Source organism: Euphorbia lathyris, chromosome 3, assembly GCF_963576675.1.
Source record: "Euphorbia lathyris chromosome 3, ddEupLath1.1, whole genome shotgun sequence".
Classification (NCBI taxonomy): Eukaryota; Viridiplantae; Streptophyta; class Magnoliopsida; order Malpighiales; family Euphorbiaceae; genus Euphorbia; species Euphorbia lathyris.
Window position 1 is genome coordinate 14,982,570 of NC_088912.1, and position 18,539 is coordinate 15,001,108.

An 18,539-nucleotide genomic window follows, 5' to 3' on the forward strand; every position below is an offset into this window, starting at 1 on the left:
ATGATGCTGACTTTTATGAAGATAGATTTCCTTTTAAATTGAGAAATAGTGGGGGTGCATCATCTAGTGGCATTCCTGCTGTTAGACCTATAGTGTAAAATGAGAGTGAAGAATCTGAACCTAAGAGAAGCAAGAGACCTAGAGTATCCAAAGACTTTGGTTCTGACTTTTATGCTTTCACAATAGAAGAGGATCCACTTACTATACATGAAGCCTTAACCTCCCTAGATGCTGAACTATGGCAAGAAGCCATTAATGATGAAATGGACTCACTTGAGTCAAACCAAACTTGGCACTTAGTAGACTTACCACCAGGTTGTAAACCAATAGGTTGTAAATGGATCCTTAAAAAGAAACTGAAACCTGATGGTTCAACAGATAAGTATAAGGCTCGCCTTGTAGCTAAAGGCTTTAGACAAAGAGAAAATGTTGATTTCTTTGATACTTATTCACCCGTTACTAGGATTACGTCTATACGTGTTTTGATTGCTATTGCTTATGTGCACAATCTAGTGGTGCACCAAATGGATGTTAAAACTACTTTTTTGAATGGTGAATTAGAAGAAGAGGTTTATATGGATCAACCTAAGGGCTTTGTAGTTTTTGATCAAGCCCATAAGGTATGTAAGTTAGATAAGTCTTTATATGGGCTAAAACAAGCACCTAAGCAATGGCATGTAAAATTTGATAACCTGGTTATTTCAAATGGCTTTAAGGTGAATGAAAGTGATAAATGCATCTACTACAAATTTGAAAATGGTCTTTGCACCATTATATGCTTATATGTTGATGACTTGCTTATTTTTGGATCTAATATTCATTTTGTGAACTCAGTTAAGTCAATGCTATGTGAAAACTTTGACATGAAAGATCTAGGAAAAGCGAACGTCATTCTTGGCATAAAGATAACTAGGTCTGAAACTGTAATTTCTTTAGATCAATCTCACTACATTGAGAAGATTCTGAAGAAATATAACTACTTTGATTGTAAACCTGCATATACACCTTATGACCCTAGTATAAAACTTTTTAAGAACACTGGAGACAGTGTAAGACAATCAGAGTATGCTAGCATAATTGGCAGCATTCGTTATGCCACTGATTGTACTAGACCCGATATCGCGTATGTCGTAGGATTGCTATGCGGATTTACTAGTAGACCTAGTGTGGAGCATTGGAATGCTATAGAAAGGGTCATGAGATACCTTAAAAGAACCATGAAACTTGGATTACATTATCAAAGGTTTCCAGCAGTCCTTGAAGGATATAGTGATGCTGACTGGAATACCTTATCAGATGATTCCAAGGCTACTAGTGGCTATATTTTCAATATAGCTGGTGGTGCTGTTTCATGGAAGTCAAAGAAACAGACTATACTAGCTCAATCAACCATGGAATTGGAACTAATTGCACTAGCTGTGGATAGTGAAGAAGTAGGTTGGTTGAGAAGTCTGTTAGCTGAGATTCCACTATGGAAAAAATCGATTCCAGCTGTATTAATCCACTGCGATAGTACCGCGGCTATTGCTAAGATTGAGAATCGTTATTACAACGATAAGAAATGACAGATACGTCGTAAGCACATCACTGTGAGAGAGCTACTCACTAAAGGAGCTGTTAGAGTGGATCATATATGCTCAGAAGAGAATTTAGCTGATCCTTTGACGAAAGGATTAGCTAGAGAGAAAGTCCAGAATACGGCAAAGAGTATGAGACTTATACCCCTACAGTGATGAGTTACACACAATGGTAACCCAACCTATAGACTGGAGATCCCAAGAAATAGGTTCAATGGGTAATAACAAGTTATGATGTAATATGTGTCAGATCATGCAATTTGAAGCATGAATATCCTGAAGCGATGTGAGGTTGAGATAATAGAAACTCTTAATGAAGTCTATACTCCATTTGGGGTGAAGTACATAGCTACAGGAGTACTTTTGATAGACTAACCTATATGAATGTGGAAGTGAGGCCGCTTCCTATGAGTTTAGGGCAAAACTATAGAGCATTCATTAAACCGGGATAGACGTGCATGACCATAAACGCATGGGCTACTAGAACTACACTCTGAAAAGGTTATGGCGTGATATAATGTCAGAGATAGAGTTCAAGACTACGAGTCACTCTAGTAAAATCTAGACTATGCTCACTACGCAAAGGTTCAAATCGAAAGATACCTCTGTTTATGTCTGACCTTATGTAACTGCTCAGTAAAACATTTTAAAAAATTCTAGTGGGGGATTGTTGGGCTTGGCCCAATTTTAATTTATGAAAAGAGCCCATACCCTTCAGTTTTAAGTTGTGACGTATCCCACATTGCTTTCAAAGCACCTGGTGGATATACTTATTAAGGAGGTCCTCACATACTTGGGGTGTGTCCCAAGGGGTATCCACTTTTGTGAAAGGGTGAGGACCTACCTCCTTGGTTGACCACCACATGCGCGCGCGCACCGTCGCCGCCGTCCGTCCGACCGAACCGGACCGGGTTGGGTTGGTGTGGTGTAAATCCTATAATTTTTATTGAAAAAACTAATAATATTTATTTTTATTATTTTTATTAATTTCGGATTTAATTTTTATTTAATTAAATACTTTGAATTAGTCGTTTCTGAATGTTTTTTAACGTTTCTTTTTCTGAACGTGTCTCTCTCACAAACCCAGTCTTCTCCACCTTCCTGATTTTCCTCCCACCTTCTTCTCCCGTAAATCAGAGCTCAACAGGTCTATTTTTCTGTATAAATAGGTGGTGTCAGACTGCCATTGAACACACAATTATTTTCATTCATTCTGTATTTTTGAAACTGAGCAAATCTATATTTTCGAAACTGAGGAGTTCATACTGCTTGCAATTTTTGCGAACGTTTTAAAGAAAGCGACATTGTCCGCGACTCTGCCCATTTGTTTTTTGTTCGGTCTCCTGTTGTTTTTTATATTACAGTTCCAACAGGAGGAGATAATCAAGGAATTAGACAATAGAAGGGAAGAAACTCAATAGAGGAGACAGAGAACCTCCAGCCGGTGAGTATAATCGGGGAATTAAGCCAAGAACATGATTACAACTCAATAGAGAAAACACTCCAATTGGAAAGACGGTATTTCTGACTATAATTAATATATAAGCAAAGAAGATATATAATTAATGGCTAGTACATAGAAGTTAACATTTTGTCAGTTTCACAAGGGTTCCTCCAATTTCAGTGAATTAAACCCGTTTTAGCCGCTTTGATAAAATTTCATGCATTCTTACATGATATATATTATTTCATGTTTATTTTTGTTGTTTTTCACCATATTTCAATCACTTAAAGAATAACCATTATAATCAATTATATGTAAACGATAATAAAATTTTCATAATGAGAAGGCATTGTAATCCTGTTCAAATATTCTATAATAATAAAAACTATATTATTTGTTTTTGTGGTTTTCTTTATTATTTAATATAATATTTATATTTTCTAATGTAAAGCATGTCAAAGTGTTTGAAACACAAATAACCAAAAATTAAACCTAATCTAAATTAATTCGTTTCTTTTTCAATTTGCTGTATATTCAATGTAAAATTGGCAACTAAAAAGCAATCAAATATCTAATTTATTAGAGATATTTATTTTCATAGATTTAGCTATAACAAAAAAAGTTAACATACTATGTTTTTAATTAAAATGTGAAAAAATCTGAGAGAAATCAATTCATACGGAATTCCGTCGGAATTTCCGTCTGAAATGCCTCGGAATAAATTTCCGTCAGCATTCCGTCACCTAATTAGATGGAAAAATATTCCATCAATAAATTTGGCGGCAACATTCCCGCCCTAAATATGACAGAATTTTTATTCCGTCATACAATTCCGTCATAGGTTTTGACGGATGGTGTTTTTGACGGCATTTCATCTGAAATTTCTGACGAAAAATTTCCGTCAGAATATTCCGTCAGAATTCAAGAATTTTCTAGTAGTGAACAACAGGATACAATTTATAATCTTCTTAATGGAAGATGAGTTTTTCATTATTAAAAGAGGTATAATTTCAAGCCTTAGGTGGCCAGAATACTAAAAGTTAGATGATGGTCAAAACATGAAATTGACCGTAAAAAAAAATACAACCATTTTGATAATGAGATTTGAAATTGCACAGTTTGTTAAAAGTTAGACATTAAGATTTCATATTATGCAGGTCAAATCTGAATAAGTTCTCCCTAATAACTACATAGCTAAATTCGTACTTTATATATACCTTTATTTATGCCTTAACATATATATATATATTTTTTTTTTGCCTCTTTGTACTTCTCCGGAAAACTCAAATGCCACATCTAATTTGAAATCTTCCATTTACTTTCTTAAAGTGATCCATTGCCCTTTTCAAATTTCTTAAAGTGTGCACATTTTAACTTTTTTTTTTAATATCTCCTTACTTAGGTAGATTTCAAGGAGTTAATATATCATTTTAAACAAATCTGGAGGTAAATATGATTTTTTAAATGTACAGAGAGCTACACATATATTGTGTTTTTTAGAGAAGTACAGAGAGCTACACATAAATTAGGTCTCTTTTCAGTGATTTAAACATTATTTTATTAATATTTTATATGTATTTTAATTGCAACTAGGAAATAAATTCAATCTTTAAAATTTAAAATTAATGAGAATGAAGGGTAAAATGGACATTTCGGGGCATCGAATAAATGCAACCGGATTTTCATGTGAAAAAGGCAAAAGTGATATCTTAAAGCACACGGGTTTAAGTTAACAGTTACTAGCAATATACATCAAAATTACTATGCTACCCTTGTGCCTATAGCCTCCCCTAAGAGAATGTAGAGACACATGGACTGGATGGGCCCGTCATTTACCTAACAATTGATGACATCATTTCTTAGCTACTAAATTTGTTTATTTCCTCCTAATTAATAATACTCCTTAATAAATAAAAACATTCAAACTTACTGACTAACTAAAAACATGATTTAACGGCTCCAACGACAATCATGGCTGAACTAAATGGTCCTCGTGTCTGAAAAAAAAATAAAACAATTGTTACGTGCAAATTTCACATTTGTGTCATGTATTAAAATTTAACAACTTAGTTACTTTTATACCAGAATAGATTAAATTTCACATATGCATATAAAAAATGTTAGCAAATGATAATGTCTCTTATCTTTTTATTATAAGGATAAGTTGCAAAGATACCTTTGAAGCAGAGCTTCCTTCAATCCAAAATTCTATTTACAAACTCAATAACTATATTCGTGAGTCTAGCAGCATGAAAATCGGCAGCTGTAGCAGTCCATATGATCACCGCATCCTTCGGCAGCTCTCCGTGCATCCGATCCCTCCTCGGATACCGAAATTAATTGGCGTGTGTTGGACCCCTCCCCCGACGGGATGGTTAAAAGTGAATACGGACGGCTCATCTCTTTGTCCCTCGAACTCGGCTGGAGCGGGGGGAATCTTCCGTTCATCGTGGGGTTTTGCACGTGGTTGCTTTGCATTTCCAATATCCTCAGCTCCCGCATACATAGCAAAAATTCTTACTGTGATCACCGCGGTGGACATTGCTTGGGAAAGAGAGTGGCTAAAACTTTGGATCAAATCTGATTCGAGGCACGTCGTTGAGTTAATTCGCAGCAGATCGAGGTCAGTACCTTGGGAAATCAGGCAAAAGTGGTTGAAATGTCTTCATCAGTGCTCTGGAATGGAAATTAACGCCACACATATTTTCAGGGAGGGAAACAGAGCTGCCGATGCCCTTGCCCGCTACGGAGTTCAAGCTACTAACCTCTGCTGGTGGCCGGCCTCTCCAAACTTTTGTCATTCTTTTATTCTTGATGATATTTGCAATGCTCCTTGTTTTCGTTTTATTTAATTTTCCTCTCCCTCTGTAAGACTGTTATTTTATTTATTCTATTGGGTTTTCGGGTCATGGGGCCTAGGGTGCCAGCCTAGCTGGGATGTCAGGCTCCTTGATCGGTTCGTCCCGACCTGTATTCAAAAAATGAGTGTGGAAAAAATTAAGGACGTAAAAAAACGGGTATAGACACAATTTTTGGTAGCTAAAAAAAAGTGTGCTATTGGGTGTGCCAAAAATTGTTAGTGATATTTTGCGAATAACGCTAATTTTCAACCTTGTCACGTGTGGTTAGGGTGCGGGCGTGGCAGAGAAATTAGTTCTCAATTATTAAAGAGGTTAAGGTTATGAAAATGTGCGCCAAAACTTGAAATCTTAAACGAAGCGATTGGCGAGGGACGCAAGGATTGAAAAATTCCCACTTGGGTCTCTAGCGCCGTTATAAAAACTTTACTAGATAATTGTTTTATTTAAGCTAATGTGATTGAGTAAAAAATGGGTAAAAATAAAAGTAATTAAATGTGCGAAATTGACACAAGATTTGGTGAAAATTTGGTATTTTATTTATATGAATCAATGTTTGAATAGATGTGTTCAAAATAAGCATAAAAATGAAAGTAATTACAATTGAAAAATCTCTATACTAAACATATAGATAATCAATTGAATATTGGAAAAGCAAATCAATACAAGGAATTGAAATGCAATAAAAACAAATTCGTGGTGAAACTCTTAGCCTAGTGGTTGAGAGCTTACCTATGCCTTGAGAATTGTATTTCAGGTACGAGTAAGGAGCCAAAATCCACCGATATACGCGGAGCGTATCACCCTCTACGCGGGGCGTGGAACACCAAGTCAGAAATGATTGCTCAATCCGCAAGCACCACGTAGGATTTACCCACTGTCACGCGGGGCGTCCTACCTTACACGCGGGGCGTATAAGCAATAATAAGCTCAATCATAAATGTGAGACTGCATGGTCTTCTAAGTCAACTACTTTCGCGCGGGGCGTCCCAACCTACACGAGGGGCGTATATGGGAAGTTCTTCAATAAAAAATTCCAGGGACTCATATACGCGAGGCGTAAAAGACTCATTTCAGGCCATTAAATCTCAGGAGCTCAACCACGCGGAGCGTACCCCAGTCTATGCAGGGCGTGGTTGAGACAACAAGATCTGAATTTGGTCCACATGCAGGAGATTTCTGACGGAATGGGTCAATACGCGGGGCGTCCTCCACCATACGCGGGGCGTATCATGGGAATTCTGCAGAAATAATGTATCTCCATTCTTGTATCTTGTGAATTTACAATTCTACCCCTAGCTTGATGTGTATAAATAAGAGTGGCTAGCACTCATTTTAGGATAGACATAGAACCTACAATCCAGAATTTTCATATAGAGTGTTAGCTTTAGATTCAGTTTTTATGGAACAAAACTCTGTCACCTTGAGAGCTTGTTCGTGTATTCCGTTACCACGTAAAGGTTCCGTTCCATCTTCGTTCACCAAGCTCGAGAGTTCTACCTCCAAGTCTTAAGAGACGGCTTTGAGTCTAGTTAGCTAGTTCCGAGGGCTGATTCTTCCCTTTCCACTTGCTAATTAGCTTGTACTCTTCCTATGTACTAGGCTTGGTTGTATCCCGTATTTATGCTTTTCATATTTATAACATATGATTTACAATTTCTATTTCTCTATACATGTTGATGTTTGTTACTTGTTTTGATATTTGTAATTGATTATTGTGTAGGGGAGCTCGATTTCCGACGCCATTCGGGCTATCTTTAGGGATTCACATAGGTGTTGCCTTACCGGAAGTGACGCACCGGAAACCGTAGGAATTGACAATCCACGGAACTTACGGGCCCTAGTTTCTGATCCCCAGTATTAGACACGCCTTGACTAGGAACCACGTAGTCTAAGCACTTCACGGGTCGGTCGAACTACACGTAGTCATCATTGCAAGAGTAAATCATCAACCGTATATATTCGGTCTTTGGTGATGATTTTGTACCCCGCTGGGGCATGGCGTGGGTTCCCCTGCTTGACAGTCCTTTAATGTAAGTATGTATATTTATGATTTTTGTAATCTAGGATCTTATATATATGTTTTTTCTTAACCATATCGAGAATCATTAATATTTTTTTCTTGGTTATGACTGACTTACATGATTAACTAGTATTATATGAATTTGTTTATTCCTGTTAATGGTTATGTTCTGTGATGTTGAAACTAGATAATTATAATCATGCTGAAATGTTATTATTTATAATCTGCCTTACTTATCTACTACTTTGAGTGAAAGATTGTGTGATTTTGTGCAAGTGGAATGGCAGGATGAAGACTCAGGTGAGAATAGTTGGTACAACCAATGGGGCTTGCTGAAGTGCATGATGCTGGAGGTAGTGACTGAGAGCTAGGAAATGAATAAGATTATGATGAGGAAGTAGTGGTGATATTGTTGTCTTCATACTGACAATTTTGTTATTTATCTACTTGTTTGCTGCACGATTAAGCATGATTTTTGGAACTGGAATGGAACGAGGAAGACTGAGGAGAGAATACTTGGTACAACTAGTGGGTCAAGCTGAAGTGCATGATGCGACCGAGCGCTAGGAAATGAAGAAGATGATGATGAGGAAGTAGAGGTGATACCATCATCTTCATAATCTCACCATAACAGGAAAAGGAATGAGGAGGAGGATTTAGATGATGAAGCAAATAATGATATTGTGGAGTATATCAAGTCATCAAAGAAGCCGCGCTAGATAAAGTAATAAGATTGTGCATGTATGGATTGTCATTCCTTTGAGCTTATACTGTTTTTGGGTGGCAATGAAAGACATTATCTGATGATGATAAGAAAAATTAGAATTGGAAGAGAAACAAGTTGTTCAATTGATTGTTTGTAAATATGGATTACAATACTGTTAAGATGCTAGGGTGGGAGAAAAAGCTCAAAGATGTGGTGATACTGTCGTCTTCATCATCTCATGGAATGTTGCAGATATCAACTATGTTGCATTGGAAGTTTTGTTTCTCTATTTAAACTAATTACTAAAACTTGTAGCTTTCCATGGAAAATCTTTGCTTGTCACAATGTTTTCTATTACTTAAATTGGAAAATCTTCTATCATGTTTTTGTTTATGTTACTTTTTAAGTTGCATCTGAAGCAGATTTTTCTTATTGAACTAAAAGAATGTTTAGATGTAAATAAATTAAGGATCATATTATATTGTGTATGTAATGACCCGGTCCGGAGTAGGTGGCTCCGGGGTAGAAAACATGAGTAAGGAGCGGTCCTAAGAGATGGCGATTCGACAGGAATGAACTGAATCCCACATCGGATATGGAGAGGAACTGAATCCCACATTGAGAGTTATTAGTAAGATGAGAATTGTAGTCAAATTCATGCCTAACAAATAACATGTTAAATTGTAGTCAAATTCATGCCTAACAAATACCCTCAAATTGAATCTTTGCTTGTCCTCAAGTAAACAACAGATAGAAAACAAGTTATCTATAGGGACAGAGTTAGGAATGAAAGAATACGGAAGAATGGTTTGAGGGGATCACGGAGAGGAAGGGATTTATACAAATCATTTGTTCTCATAAAATATCAACAGAAAAACCAAAATTACGATATTTAATGAAGTTATGCCAGTGTTTGATCGTGTATCCCTACTCAAGAAATTCCTCAAAGCTTAAAGTTAGACCTCAATTTTCAAAATGAACAACCAGTTTGTCTTTCATGCCTCACTAAGTAATGGATGTTTCACTCACTCTCGTATGGCTCTTTTCGCCATGAGGAAGGGAATGCAATTTCACTCCTCAGCTCAGTAAATACACCAGTAGGGTGTGAGTTTGCTTCTTGGTCCTATTTCTATGGATCAAAATTTTCCAAATAGAGTCCAAAGGTCTTTTAATGGTTGTAATGCAAGGTTAAGGTTCAGGTGTGGAAGTGAACGGCTTTTGTGTGTAAGAGTTCTGTCCTCATGCACTTTACACCAATCCTTTATTTCTCACGTACAACATTGCACAACTTGTTTTATCAAATGACTTACCCACACTTTTTATGAACTCCTACCACTAAACCACCAATTCCAATGATTTGGGCACACATTATGATAGTGTGCCATGAATGAAGAGGTTCTTTACAGATTTTTCTTTTTCCTCTCACTCATTTTCTTTTATTCACTATTTCATTTTAGTATAGGCTCGAGTTTTCTCAGCCACTAATATTTTCAACTAGCACTGCTTGCATGAGGCAGATTCTCGGCTCTTTAAGCTCAAAGTGAAGGGATTATGGTTATTCACAGGCTACGTTAATGAAAAACAAGGGTAAGGCTCAAATGGTTCATCCTACTATATGAGTGCAATGCACGGGTTAAGTCTTTTTCATGGTTGAGTTAGGTGCCTAATGCCTTTATCATTCTAGGTTTGTCAAAAAAATTTCCATTTCTATAGGGCATACCAAAGCAAATTATCCCTAAAGATAGTAAGTACTGGCCCACTCTTCAAAGAATCAATGCATTTTAAATACAATTGCAGGCTCAAGTTCTCACTATTTTGGGGTTTACGCATTAAGGCAAAAGGTCCCTCTCGTGAAAGTTGATTTAGAACTTCAAAAATTTTGGAACTACAAGACTCGGGTAGTTAAGATCAACACAAGGCTATCACCACACATCTCAATCATAACAAGCGCAGTCTTAGAAGAAATGGCAGTTAGAAGAAATGATAGATGCATGTCTTGTCGGGGAAAAAAGATCGGATTCAGTGAAACCACATAGAAACATTTAGCTGATTAAGGAGTTGCTAAATAAATAATGACTTAGTGAATATTGAACCTATATTTAGAATTTGCACCTGAAAGATTTTTATAGGGACACTGATCACGCGTGCTCTGGCGGATCCTCAGACTTCAAACCCACGGAGGTTATACCGAGGAGGGCGGATCCCCATGACATACGAGCGGGGCGGATCTAGGAGTACACAAAGAGGCGTATCAACATCTACCCTGGGCGGATCTCTAGGTTTACTTCCTCCCGAAGTCATTTACCAATAACCCTGACAATCCGTACATGTACCATTGTACTGATTGTCGGGGCGTATCACCTATTTTACCCTTTTATGGATAACCTTATTAAAACCCTAGTAGGGGTAGTCCTTGTCTTTTATTATCATTAGGGGGATGTATTTAAACCCTCATTTTGTAAGGATGAAACAACTTTTTATCAATCAAATATCATTCTCTTTGAGAACCTAAGGTTTATACCTTGTTATTGGGATTCACTCCTTCTAGTTTAGCTAGAGAAGAACCTCTTTGTTGGTTTACAATTAAAACCTTCATTTATCGCTTTCAATCTGTATCAGTTGGTATCAGAGCCGATCGTTTTCTGACCCGAAACTTCTTTTGGCAATGGTTCAACCCCGACAACCGCAAGATTCCATGGAAACTAGTGACCGGAGGTATGAGGAGCTGAGGGAGCACCTCGCGGAGCAGATCCAAGCCAGCCATGAGCGGCAGAGGCAAACCGACCAACGATTCGTGGAGCTAGCCACCTCCCTAGAAAACTTCAAACTGGAGGTTCTGGCTCTAATCCGACCAACCGCGGGAGGATCAACCCATAGAAAGGAAGGAGTCCCTGAACAACAGCTTCCACAAATGGGTCCTAGGGATCCTGAGGTAAGAAGACCCAACTTTGCCATTGTGCATCACGCTGATAGTGATAGTGATGACTTTGAGGGTATCGGGAATGATGATACCGTTAGAACTATGAGGGATGTTGGGCCTGTTGACAACCGACGTGTGGATGTTGCTAGAGTATACCCAGGTTTAGGAAACTTTGATAGAGATGATGCCTTTAAGCTAAAAATAGACTTACCGTCTTTTGGAGGCGAACTGGATATAGAGGGATTCTTAGACTGGTTATCGGAAGTGGAACGTTTCTTTGAGTATGTTGGGATTCCTGATGAGAGGAAAGTAAGGCTAGGAGTAGTTTGTAGTTGTTTCCCCAAATCAACCCAAAGTATTCACCGCTTAGATAACCTATAAAACCGAGTCGTTTAATACTTGTAGTTATAAATCCCGTGGATTCGATACTCGGTCTTAACCGGATTATTACTTGATACGACGGGGTACACTTGCCCCTAAGTAGTAGCGTCTAGTAGAGATAGAGCATTTAGGAAGATCACATCCATAGTCGTAACGCACTTATCATAATATACATTTCATAAGCTCTACCTAGGCGTACCCCACATCATTATCCCATGATGGATTTTACACATTCATTCTTATTTAGATAAAAGTGACAAGAGCAATTAGAGTTACAAGAGAAACCAGTTCCTTTCATTATTTGAAATCATCAAATCATCCACTTTTTGAATACCCATAAAACATCATATCCTGGAATAGACCAACTAAGACCAGATTCAAGAGCTTGTAACAGAATCTCCCAGAGCAATGTCCTTTGGCTTATACACATCCTTCTTGTTATTTGCTTCTTTTATTGTTTAGAAGCAATAATATGCTAATGCAACTTTCTTGTTGATTTCCGTTCTTTTATGGCCATATTCAATCTCAACCGACTCTATTTGCATGATCAGATTTCAAGAATATCCATCTTTTATCAGATTTTCAACTCCGATTATACCCTCAATCTGAACCAAAACCTCAAGTTTAGTTCATCATACTTGATGACAAATATTATAAAGATTTCAATATCAACCAGATAGAGAAATAAAAAAGAGAAAAATATATTTAGCAATAAAGGGATGAAAATGGATGACAACATAAGCACTCCACGCAGTTCCATTACAAAAGGAAGCAAATCAGAGAGAGAATGGCATACATTCTACAGTTTTTATTGTAATTACCAATTTCTGCATTCAAATTAAATATATTTCTCTGTTCACAAGTCATATACATAATATAATCAAAATGATAGGAAGAGAGACAAAAAGTTGACTAAAATTTTTGGCAATCAAATCTATGATATTCTCTTCCTCTTGGCCAGCAGCTTCCATTGAGCTTTAACTCTACACATGCACTTCCATTTCATTGCTTTCTTAGGACAAAAATTGAACTCTTTTTTTTTTTTTTTTTTGCTGAATTTAAACTATCACATCCAATATATAGAGTTAATATCCATGGAAGCAAAGATTCGCCAGTTAAGTATTGGGGATTAATGGAATTTCCATCATTAAAATTATAAAATTTGCCTTTTAGTAATTTCTTTGATTTTTCAATTGGATTGTACAACCTTTTACTATATGAAAGGACTATAAACTATCTTAGTAGGTGGATATGTATAACAGTTAAGCTGCTTGGACTAGTGCTACTCCAATGGCTGCATATGGACTAGTGCTACTTCAACAGCTACTAATATACTGTTTGACCATACAGTGCATAGTCTCCATCGTTTTGCAATTGATCCATCTGGGTACTCAAAAGAACAAAAAATGACATTCCAAAACTGCTTGTTCAATGTCATTAGCGAATATTGTCCTTTCTAATACGAGGCTACAATTAAGTTTAGGTTTAAATTATTAATTTCTTGTTTAAATCTGTATTATTTAAATTACTAATTTCTTGTTGAAATTTAAAAACTAAAATGATCCTTGTATATTCAATGGGCTAGAGCTTGTAAGTACTCTTAGAAAGTATATTGAATTTGTTTAATTAGATCCAAATTTACAATTAGATTATTTCCTAGCAATAATATTAATTTTGTTAAGAAAGACAATTTCTCATTCTTATTCATTTAAACAAAGTCCACATGAATATCAAATAACATCCATGCCCAATATATTTATTCCATTCAGTAGAAATGTTAGTTTGAAAGTTCAAAACTTCTAAGCTTCTTTTGTTCCTTTTTTTAATTAAAGAGGTTGGAAGCCGTTACCAACTATCCCAGGGCAACCTAACGAGGCCAGCACCCCCCAAAACCGAGAACAACAGGCCCAAATATTATTAAAAAGAAAATAATGTCACAAAATGTAATACAAAAGAATAGAAAAATAGAAAGGATGAAATGAATATAAAGTAAAGAATAAAACACCCAGCAGAACCGATTTTGCGGGAAGCACGCAAAATCTGTAGAAATGAAATGTGAGATCAAAGGAGGAGACTGGCTAAATGGTTGGATCAGTAGCTAGTCGACCAAAATTTGCCAAAGCATCGGCTGCCTTGTTGCCTTCACGAAAGATATGCGATGCGAACAACTGCATGGTGGAAAAAAGTGTCAACTAGTTACCCAGACCGGACGCAGGCAGATGCCAAAGAACCCGACTGGTCCGAGTCACGACCGTGGTAATAACCGAAGAGTCAGAGTCCTCCCAAAGGAGGCAGATCCCTTTCGCCCTTGCTAAAATACAAAAAATGACCACCTGTAGTTTCGCTTCAAAAGGCGCGCAACAGGAAAGTGGGATCAGAATTGCTCTCGTCGGATGACCACTTGAGTTCCGAAACAGCCGAGGATGCCACAGAACCATCAGTGTTAAGCTTCTTCCTGCCGAACAACGGGAGAGCCCAAATAACATCCAATACCCGAGGTGCAATAGGAAGGCGCAGAGCAACGGAGAGCTGATCCAAGACGTGTCTATCAAGAGTGGAATTAAAGGACGTAGCCAGGCTGCCTGTGCAATGACTCCCGAATGGCGCTCCAAAGATGCCTAAGAAAAATATGAACATTTGTGGTGATGGAGTCAAACATAGCGATTTTTCTAGTGCACCAAAGCAACCACATACCGATGACGAAGCTGGCAGCCCAAATGTCTGCAATTTGCGGACTAAATTGCTGAGACTGAAACACTTGTTGTAGTCCATCAATCGAGTCAATCAGTCCAGATGTAAACCAAAAAGCGACATGATGGCTTTCCAAACAACCTGTGCAAACTGGTAGCGAACAAATAGATGGTCTCCGGTTTCAGAATGCTGAAAGTAGACACACCTTCACTAGTGGAAAAATGGCCATTTGCATCGGCCATTTAGGGCCATTTGCATCGGCCATTGGCCGATGCAAAAGCCCTCGATGCAAATGTGTTTGCATCACATTTGCATCGATCGTTGGCCGATGCAAATGGTTGTAGCATTTGCGTCGGCCCTTTAAAAGGGCCGATCCAAATGCATCTTATTTGCATCGGCCCTTTAAAAGGGCCGATGCAAATGATGTAGCATTTGCATCACATTTTTAAAAGAACCGATGCAAATGATGTAGCATTTGCATCACATTTTTTAAAGGGCCGATGCAAATGCAGTCTCATTTGCATCGGCCCTTTTAAACGACCGATGCAAATGTCATTTAAAAAAATAAAAAATAATAATTTGGATTGAATGGAGCTCTATAGCAAATAGCTTTGATTCATATATATAACAAATAATCCCCTGGACAAAGCACAGAGCATGCTCATAAGGCGTGCTTGCAAACCCATTTGCTGCATACCAATCTCACCCTATGGATAAAACACAATTGTGGCAAGTCATAAATAGGTAAAGCAGCTCAGCTATTATACATATGAAGTTATCAAAAGAGGTCAAAGTTGATAGCACACTTGGATCTCCGCTTGAGCTGACACATAATCAACACCAATAAAATCTACAACACCCGATTAGTCATGTGCATGAATATCCACAAGATTTAATGACTATTATAGACAAAAGGCAACAAACAATTTGAAACATACACATTTGCTATCACGAAAAGTTCCTAGCTCAAAGGATCTAATTCCTTGTTGCTCTTGCTCTTGCTCCCTTAGTGCTATAATGTAGTCATATGTGCTAATTCCTTGTCAAAATAACCATATTAAATGCATCAGCTGAATATCAATCAACTAACAAAAATTGAGAAAAAAAAGGTTGCTGCCAAACTAGAAAGAAAAAAAAGATTCAAAAGAAGATGGCACATAAATGGAACCATAATAAAGTTGTATCCCAATTTAACAGTTTGCCTAATAATAAAAAAACTCTTGTATTACCTTTTTAATGAGAAGGATGTGAAAGAAGAAAAGCTGAGCAAGAGGGAGGGTGGCCATCATAGCCAAAATGGTGCACATAGCCTGCAAGAATTGCATCCACTAATCAAACAGGATATAGACATGAACTTTATATGCAAAAATTAAGTGAAATTAGATTAATCATACGAACATATCAAGCTTTCCGAACTGAGATTTGATGAAATCAGCAAGAGCAGCAACACTGTCAGAATCGGCGACATCAAGTTGATGAAAACCGAGATAATGGGAGAGACCGGAATCATTGAGCTTTTGGAGAGCTTAAAGGCCTCTCTTCTCATCTCTGGCAGTTAAAATCACAAAACTCCGAATCCGATCAGAGCCCCTTGTTTGCTCCTGTGACCACAGCATATCTGGAACATAATGAAATTCTCACAAATCACAAATAAGAAACAGGCATAAAAGATATGGAAGATTAATTTAATTTCCATATGAGTGAAGAATAATTACCTATTGTTATGTTATGCCATTGATGATTTAAAAAGTAGAAGATGAAAATGAAACAAGCCCATAAGTACGTACTTGAGGAGCTCGCAACCTCTGGCAAGCAATTTCCTACTGCAGATGCCGAGGAAATTCTCTTCCGGGACATGTTCTCCGCTGAAACTACCATTAGAAATACCATTGATAACATTTCCGACTGCCCCTGCGTTTAATCCTTCCTCCGCAGGAATCACTGCTGCTATATTCCATACCTCCTTCAATGATCTGGCCTTCAACGTTGCTGCTTCGCCTAATGTTGCAAATTAAATCTTTAATTAAATCCCAAACTCATACCACCACATTAATTTCAAACCATAAGACAAACACCTGTTAACTCGAAGGAGGAGAAAGCATGATGAATAAAATGAAAAAGAATAGTATTACCTTTTTCTCTTTGACACACAATAATCCTTCACTTAGTTGTTGCTCTAGATGTTGCAGCTCTTTCAAGCTCAAGCCAGTGAGGTCCTTGCTCTAGAAGTATCCTGGTGGTGCTTTTGACCCTTTAGGCTACTCTAAAGACCCTGCTAAATTCGAGGAATTCAAGGTCAAGGAAATCAAGAATGGTAATCATTCTAATTTTTCTCTTAACTAAAATTCAATCAATGTAATTTGAATGCTAATTAAAGTTTGGTTAAATATGTAGGTCGGCTAGCATTGTTGGCTTTTGTTGGGTTCTGTGTTCAACAATCAGCATACCCTGGAACAGGACCATTGGAGAACTTGGCAATTCATTTGGCTGATCCATGGCACAACAATATTGGAGATGTAATCATCCCCAAAGGCCTTTTGCCTTGAAACATTTCTTTTGTTTTGTTGTGCTTCCATTGTAAAATTCCATTTAACCTGCTCTAATGAAGAAACATATGTTCCATATATATGAGATGAGCCCCTCTAGTTTTACAATCTAATTGTTTTCTTCTAAATATTGTGAAAGAAAACTATCAAGTCGTACTTACATCCACTAAGAAAAGCTTTATATATGTTTTTAAGATGATAATAAGAATATATAAACATACATGCATAAATAACACCATGTGTTATCATATCTAGCTAGTTATGTTGTATCTTTATCAAAATATGAATTGCATAAGAATTCTTGCCCAACAACTATCTGATAATTAATTACAAAAATTATCAAAATATTTCTTAACTAAAAAAAAGCAATATAAAAAAAGAATAAAAAATTGTAAATTACATGATAAATATCAATAGGAATCCATAGTAATTCAGAATTTTCACACTTACACATCAGATCCGGATATGAGAATACAGTTCCAAGCAATCAAATCAGAGGATCCAACCAAGAAACCGGTAATTCAACAATATGTTATACTGAAAATCTAGATCTCACTTTCGATAGCTAGAGCAAGCGAATAGAATTCTCAGTTAAAAAAAGTAACGTTGAGAAGCAGATCAAGCGAAGCTCACAGATTACAAAAAAAAGATATTGGAGCATAAAACCATAAACAAAAGATAAGAGAAAAGAAAGATAGATCGATGAATACCTCAGATTATAGAAAGAGATTGAAACGAAAGAAGGACGGAAACAACCAAGAGACGGCCTGGGCGGTTTCTGTGGAGTATTACTTTGAGCAGAAGTCGAGTGAAGGAGAAGAGGAAAAAACACAAAGTAACAAGAGGAGTAGAGGCAGGGAGGAGAGAAGAGTGTATATATAGTGGAGTTTTGATAATTACCATCTCTATTTCAACTCTGGAGATTTCGACGGTGGCTAAGAATAGGCCGAGTTGTTTCCGTTCTGATCTCTTATGAAATTCGAGAGTCTCCAAGAAACGATAAGGTGAGCTCTATGTGAGATTCCGGCCGTGAAAAGCAGCCATGGAAGGTTGGGTTTGGTCTTGTGAGAAGGAGAAGAGGGAGATGGAGGCGGTGCAAATAAGAAAGTAACCTAAAATAAAATGCAAATTTATAATTAACTTTTTATTATTTATAAATTCACCCCAATTAATTACAAAATACCCTCTTTCTAATTTATTAATTTTTTAAAATTTATACTAACACTAATTGCATCGGTCTCTTATAAAGGGCCGATGCAAATAATACAGTTATTTGCATCGCTCCTATTTAAGGGGCCGATGCAAATGATGCAAATAATAGTTTAATTACTATTTGCATCGGCCCTTTTAAAAGGACCGATGCAAATAATACGTTCATTTGCATCGGTCCTTA

The 18,539-nt window shown here is 37.1% G+C and overlaps 1 long non-coding RNA gene across 10 annotated transcripts; it reads right to left on the minus strand.

Moving 5' to 3' along the window:
• Positions 1 to 13,808: 13,808 nt before the first annotated feature.
• LOC136221645 (uncharacterized) lies at positions 13,809 to 18,253 on the minus strand. Of its 10 annotated transcripts, none has more exons than XR_010685242.1 (8): positions 18,047 to 18,253; positions 17,857 to 17,924; positions 16,733 to 16,872; positions 16,388 to 16,598; positions 15,999 to 16,218; positions 15,830 to 15,910; positions 14,604 to 15,639; positions 13,809 to 14,527 (listed from the first exon to the last, which is right to left on the minus strand). It is a non-coding gene; the product is annotated as an uncharacterized lncRNA (long non-coding RNA). The 10 variants fall into 10 exon arrangements; XR_010685236.1 differs by having other exon boundaries at positions 14,604 to 14,750; positions 15,539 to 15,639; positions 17,857 to 18,253; XR_010685234.1 differs by having other exon boundaries at positions 14,604 to 15,450; positions 15,539 to 15,639; positions 17,857 to 18,253.
• Positions 18,254 to 18,539: the final 286 nt, after the last annotated feature.